This window comes from Schistocerca cancellata, chromosome 9 (assembly GCF_023864275.1).
Source record: "Schistocerca cancellata isolate TAMUIC-IGC-003103 chromosome 9, iqSchCanc2.1, whole genome shotgun sequence".
NCBI classification, from domain to species: Eukaryota; Metazoa; Arthropoda; class Insecta; order Orthoptera; family Acrididae; genus Schistocerca; species Schistocerca cancellata.
Genome location: NC_064634.1, coordinates 372,245,127 through 372,252,609, shown reverse-complemented (window position 1 = coordinate 372,252,609; position 7,483 = coordinate 372,245,127).

Genomic DNA, 7,483 nt, shown 5'->3' with positions numbered 1-7,483 from the left:
ACCACTTCAGAAACAGGTATCAATGTGTCATCTACGCGTCTGATACGTCACTATAGAGTTATGTGATTTTAAGTGTTTTCCAGATTTCAGTCCTTAGTCCATTGCTTTTCTCGCTGTATCCCGATGACATTTCATGTCTGCTACATAATTCTGTACGCAGATGTACACACACACAGAGTTGTATCAAAGCGCCGGCCATAAGAACACTGCTGCTGCTGTATCAGGTATGACTGACCACCATTGTTAAATATCACTATGGGCTCAGATCCTCAGCGTTCAACTAAGAGTTCACAGGTCACGTCGTATCTCACCGAATTTTTTATCACTGGAAATTTTCGTGGAAGCGTTCCTCCAAAATTAGTTGATGGTATACAATTACCCGACTAAAAACGAAAGCTGTCGGCATAAACTTGGATGAGCATCAAAAGTGGTACGAAGTAACTATCAGAGCATGTTAGAAACCTCTTGTCTGCACGGATTACAAAAATTTAGGTAAAACTAAATTATTTACTATTTTAATGTGGTTTAATATGACACTAAGTGACATTCCACATTCTTCCACGTAGCTATCCATGACCGCTTGCATTACGCCTCGCCTGAGCCCGTCTACACTGACCTTGGACTGCTGAAGACAGGAAACATGTTGCCTGGTCGGACGATTCTCGTTTCAAATTGTATCGAGCGGATGGACGTGCACGGCTATGGAGACAACCTCACAATCCATGGACCCTGCATGTCAGCAGGGGATTATTCAAGACGGTGGAGGCACTGTAACGGTGTGGGGCGTGTGCAGTTGGAGTGATACGGGACACCTGATACGTCTAGATACGACTCTCACAGGTGACACGTACGTAAGCACCCTGTCTGATCACCTGCATCTGTTCATGTCCATTGTGCATTCCGACGGACTTCGGTAATTCCAGCAGGATGGTGCGACGCCCCACACGTCCAGAATTGCTACGGAGCGGCTCCAGAAACACTCTTCTGAGTTTAAACACTTCCGCTGGCCACCAAACTCCTCAGACATGAACATTATTGACCATATCTGGGATGCCTTGCAACGTGTTGAGATCGCCACACCTGGTACTCTTACGGATTTGTGGACAGCCCGGCAGGATTTATGGTGTCAGTTCCCTCCAGCACTACTTCAGACATTAGTCGAATCCATCTCACGTTCTGTTGCCGCACTCCTGCTTGGTCGCTGGGGCCCTACACAATATTTGGGCAGTTGTACCGGTTTCTTTGGCTCTTCAGTGTAGTATCAGATAGGCGTAGCCTGATGGCTGAGCCTCTGCAAAACAATATACTCGTATTACTTTCCTCCATCTCCTCCCACATTTCATCCATGTAGCTCCAGAACAAAGTATCCAAAACAACTTTGCAAACTGAAAGAAGATTAAAGGTTTATTTTTAATAATCGCCGTACACAACGTCTCAACACAAGTTAGGGTCATTTGTTCTATTCATCTATTACACTATCAATGTTATACATGCTTCTTCCAGGTCTCTATTTTTTGTTTTCCTCCTTATATTCATCTGCTAACCTTTATGTATAATTTTTCGATATTTTCATAACTAGCCATTTTTCCCAACATTTTGTTCATACTGTACTGCTTCCGTACACTATTGTTGGAGATTGTATAGCATAATGAAATCAGAACTGTCGTTCCTGAAATTCTATGTAGAGCTATTATTGTTGTTATTATGTACTGGTCATGTACTATGTATATTGAAATATTGACACACTGAGGAAGTCTGGTTAGATGTAAGAGACGTCCTGAACAGACTAATCTTTCCAGGCGAAATGAACGCAAGATAAATAATTTCAAGGAATTATGCTTCTTTTTTGGTACCACAGTGTGTTTTCATAATCTGTTAACAGCTATTATGTCATCTGTATGTAATTACAAGATTATCAGATGCACCACTTACACACTATGGCTCTTGAACCATAGTGAGTATACCAAACGGCAATATACAATCGAGAAACATTCATTTATATGAAATTATAATGAATTATAGACCTCTAGCTACTTACAGGCGTTGATAAATATCTACAGGGACAGTTGAAAAATGTGTGTCCCGACCGGGACTCGAACGTGAGACTTCCTGCTTACATGGTAGACGCTCTATCCGACTGAGCCACCGAGGTCATACACGATATTGCGACTGAAGGGACGTATCTCTGGCACTCTCCCCGTGAGACGCACACATTTTTCAATTTTCCCCGTTGATATTTATCAACGCCTGTAAGCAGCTAAATGTCTAGATTTCATTATAATTTCATTCTTCTAGAGCTGCAAGATCATCAATGATATCTGTACAGTTACCAGCTTCATATATTCATTGATATTTCCACCTTATTATGGTTAGACACGAAAATATAGCCTCACATTTTTACAATAGTTTTTCGTAGGCTGAAGAGCTGTGAATGTATCAGAGGTAATAATAAAGTAAATCTGCTGCAAATCCTAGATTGAAGGAGGAATAGGTTAGTGGGATATCTAGTGATGCATTACGCTAAGAGGCTTTACCACGAATAGCATAATGGAAAGATGTTCTGGCTAGAGTATAAATAAAAATGGTTCAAATGGCTCTGAGCACTATGAGACTTAACTTCTGAGGTCATCTGTCCCCTAGAACTTAGAACTACTTAAACCTAACTAACCTAAGGAAATCACACACATCCATGCCCGAGGCAGGATTCGATCATGCGACCGTAGCGGTTGCGCTGTTCCAGACTGTAGCGCCCAGAACGGCTCGGCCACTCCGGCCGGCAGAGTGTAATTATGCGTAATGCAGTATCAGCAGTGTTAGAGTAGGTAACTACGTAAAGATTAACAAAGCAATGAATTATTTTAACTACAATAGGTCTGCATGAAATCAGTGGCAGTAACGGCAGGCGTGTAAAAGGAGATCTGGTTGTAGGCAACATTCCGCAAGAAAATGCATTTGCTTTCTTATTGATTTACTAAGTATTTCACACCAACACCCGAGAAGCATCTTTAGTCGTGGCAACTCCAAATACTGTAACTAACCATTGCTGAGGAAATCACAGGTATTTTAAAAAATATACAAATAAAAACATAAAAGTTGATCAAGTTTGGTTTTTATAGGTGTTATTGGCAGTTTTCACCTTTTTTCGCACTGAGATTAAATATTTCAACTCAAATTTCTACGAGTAACTTACTCATAACATTAACCCATTCTTACAACTACTTTACTAGTGCCTCTTTTCTTGCCTCGCTGGACGAATATTTTCGACCTATGGGCTTATTTGACCAAAATTATGAAACAAGTCAGGAGGAAGAATACCCAAGACTGTAATGAAGATCAGCATGCTGCGAAAAAGTAATAAACCGTACTTTGCAGCCAGTAAAATTCTACAGCAAGGTTTTTTTTTTAATTTAAATGTGATTTTGGTTTCTTATTTTACAAGAAGAGTTAAAGCAATATCAACAAAATAAATCTTTGTGACAGTAAATATTTCCTTCGATAAATATGATCGCTCTTTTGTGAGAGCATGCAGGAAAGTATTTCTTCCGTCTTTTCTATGTGAACATCATTAATTATTTCTGAATAATAGAAACGCTATTAACATTTTCTACCTTGTACTTGAAGTCTTCACATCTGCAACCCTAGAGGGCTCCGAATTCTAACGTGTAGCACGGTGGTGAGTAACGTAACCATCCATGTCGGTGGGTGAGAAACAGCGTGCTTTAATCGAGTTTCGGATTCGAAGAATTCGTCCTCACAGGGTGCACCCTCTCTTTCAGTATCACAATCCGACACCTTGGGTTCAGAGTCATAGACCATCTTCCATACAGTCCCTACTTGGTCCCACCCGATTTTCATGTGCTTCCAGAACGTAAAGAACCCTATCCAGGGCTTCACTTCCATAGTGATAAAACGGTGCAAGCAGAGGTGAGGTTGTGGCTCCGTCAACAAAGTGAAACATACTACAGTGACGGTTTTAACACATTGCTCTCTCGTTGTTAGAAATGTGTTCGTCGCCAGGATGCTTATGTTGAGAAATATAATAAGCATAGGTTTTGATTAGCTTTTATAGGCATTTCAGAGGATGAGATCAGCCATACAGATGACAGCTCATCGCAGCTAAGGTAAATATCACAAGCAGAAGCGTAACTTGCTGGTTCACAAGTTTGCGATAACTGAACTGGAGCAGCCTTGGGTAATCTGCTCAGCTTGTCACAAAACTAACCATCCTTTGTTTGTCATTGTATATAGTATCGAACTTAGAACTGGAATCAGGTGATTTATCATAATATTGGCCAACTTCGTAATGTAGCAATAAGAATAATGTTGTAAAGAAACTTCTAGTTAAAATTTGATATTGTTGTGTATAGAGTTATTTCACTTACTCCGGATGAGATGCATAACCTTGACAACCATCCCCACTGTCATGTTGCAAACTGTGTAGATTCGTTTATTTCTGTGAAAAAATTTCGGCATTAAAAACCAAATTGTTTACACCCTAAACACTGTGGTGCTCTGTCATAGACTAAGGGTCCACTCCTTACCTCAGTTATTTATTCTATAGACATTATCGTACTTAAAGAGTGACAAAAGAGAAAAAGAGTGAAGAGTCAGAGAATGGCGACCCTGCCAGGATGGCAACTGCTCTGTCAGGATGGCAAATAGTCTCATTAGAAAGAGAAATTAAAATTTTGAACAGAAATTTTTGTTTTTTGTTTTATTGTTTCTGTGACGAGGTTACCCAATGCATGTGTATGCATAGTTGCCAGAATACAGCAAATGTTTGATCCAAAAAGTAGAATAGATGTATAAACGAGTAAAATAAAGTTTTGTGTTTGTGTAAAAGTAGCTTGAGCATGACCCAGCTGGCGCGCGCGAAGTTATTCACAGAATTGTTGAGCTGGTTTGGTTATCCACAAACAGGCAACGGCGTTGCTAATGATGTGTACATAGTCTAAAAACGTCTATGACATTTTGGAGACATGTAAGATCGTATGACTTGATGTTGACGAGAGCTCAGGCTCGCGCTAATCGAGAAAGACAGAAGTTGGTTAGACGATCAGATATTGGTGAAGGATAGAGAATATCGCATATAGGGCAAACTGAAAAACTTGACCGGATAGAGATTGATGTACAACAAATAGTATCGAGTGCGAGCCACGAAACCAAACGAAGTGATAGTGCAGGGCGAATGGTGGCAGTTTCGAGATTGGTATCACAGTCTGAGAATGCACAAAAACGAACAAATGACGTATCTCGTGAGTCAGAAGGAGACTCAGAGAACGAGCATTTTCGCTACGTTGAACCAAATATAGTAATTCTGAATCAAACGGGACCGTTCCCTAAACAAGGAATGTGTGTAAGTGCGTCGGCACTTTCCACGGAAATCGGTGAGACGTCACGTGAAAGACGCGAACGGCAAAATTTACACCAAACGGTGCCAGGTGACAATGGCGAAGAGTCAGATAGTGTGTTCTCATTACTGAAGCAACTCACCTTTGTCATAAAGCAGACAAATGTAGGGTTAGCAGCCGTAAAAACAGAAACAGCAAATTTAAAGACAGCAACAGATGCAGGGTTATCGGCTACCATTGCTGCCTTAAATGGTCTCCAATTTGAAACCAATGCTGGGTTGGAAGAAATCCGCGGAGATCAGCAGAAGTTGCGAACAGAAGTTAACGAACTGTTTACTGAAATCCGGAAAGAGGAGAATGACTCGCGCGAACTCATTCAATCGCTAATGGTTGACCAGAAAAAGATGCATTCTGACGTTGAACAGGTGCAGGATGCAGTGTCTAATGTTAACCAAAGAGTTAATAATTTAGCACGTAAGACGTCTGGTAAGGCGCAACAGATCATGAAAGAGCTCAATGTCAGAAAACGTGTCACGCGAGTAGCATTAAAATTCGACACTCGCATTGAAAACATCGTTTCGAAACATCAGCAACAGTATGAACAGCTTCTTACAGAACTGAAACAATGTATCGAGAACCGTGCAGAAAGTAGTAGTAAATGTGCGTTCATAGCAGACAATGGTGCGAGAGATTGTTAACTGCGCGCATTCCAACAGAGCGCCAACCGACTCTCCGAACGTACGCGAGTGACGCAAGAACAAGGCAAGTTACGGCGACACATGTACCAAATTCTCAATTTCCAAGTTACAGCACAACAGGTTACATACAGCAAGTCAATACGAATCAAATACAAAGACAAAACACTGATCTAGTAACGGGAAATGCAAACGTATTTTTCAGTCAGATAAACGAGGAAAGGTACCGTTTAGATCATTGCATAACACTGCCTAGATGCGATGCTGGATGGGAGTCAAATATGTCATATTTAAATGTGTGTGAAATCTTATGGGACTTAACTGCTAAGGTCATCAATCCCTAAGCTTACACACTACTTAACCTAAATTATCCTAAGGACAAACACACACACCCATGCCCGATGGAGAACTTGAGCCTCCGCCGGGACCAGTCCATGACTGCAGCGCCCTAGACCGCTCGGCTAATCCTGCGCGGCAAATATGTCATCTCAGGATCAAAATGTGGTAGGAAAACTAAAGGAAAACATGACGGAGTTGAAGGAAACGGAACAGGTTGCGAAAACACAAACGCCATATGTTGGAATAAAAAAAATTGACAATGATCACTCTTTGACAGTCAGAAAATTCCAACATTAGAAAGAAAGCGGGAACGGATTACACCCCCGCACGTTTATAAATCAATTCCAGAATGGTTTACCAGAACACTGGCCACTTAACCATAAACTTGACTTCATTTGTGGGCATATGGACGGCGCAATAGTGGAAACCATGCAAAAAGTACCTGCAAACTGTCAGTCGTATGAGCAATTTAAATCTGCATTCTTGTAGCGATACTGGTGCATGGAAACCCAAAACAGAATAAACATGAATTTTTGCAGAAGGAGTCATTCGAAAATTTAGTTGAAAAGAATCGACAAAAAAGAATCAGTGTCTAGATAACACATACAGTGATGGGGAACTGATACGCATGTGCACATTGAAGTTACCGTTGCGTTAGCAGCATTCGTTCGTTGGCAGAACAGGAGATAGTATACAGGCATTTAAAGGGATGTTAAGAGAACGAGAATTCATCTTCAGTGAAGATGACCCGAAGACACAACGTGCGGCGAGAGAAAGCAATGGTAGGTGGAATAATAGCAACCGATTGGGCTTTAATAATGCTTACAATGGGAATAATAACGTAGGTAAAGATATCGTTTTGCAAAGAATGATAGTCAGCAGTGGGATATAAAAATAACGATGGTTTTGGAAAGTCACAGAGGTCACACAATAGTTATAGTTTTGGTAAGCGGCGGAGTAACAATAATGGATTTGGTCCCAGAAACTAAGGTAGTAACTATGATCCGAGATATAATCACTGTGGAAGCGAGGCAGGCAGGTTTAGAGATTTTCAACAGCAAAATCCAAGTTATTCAGGTGGAACTGAAATGGCTAGAA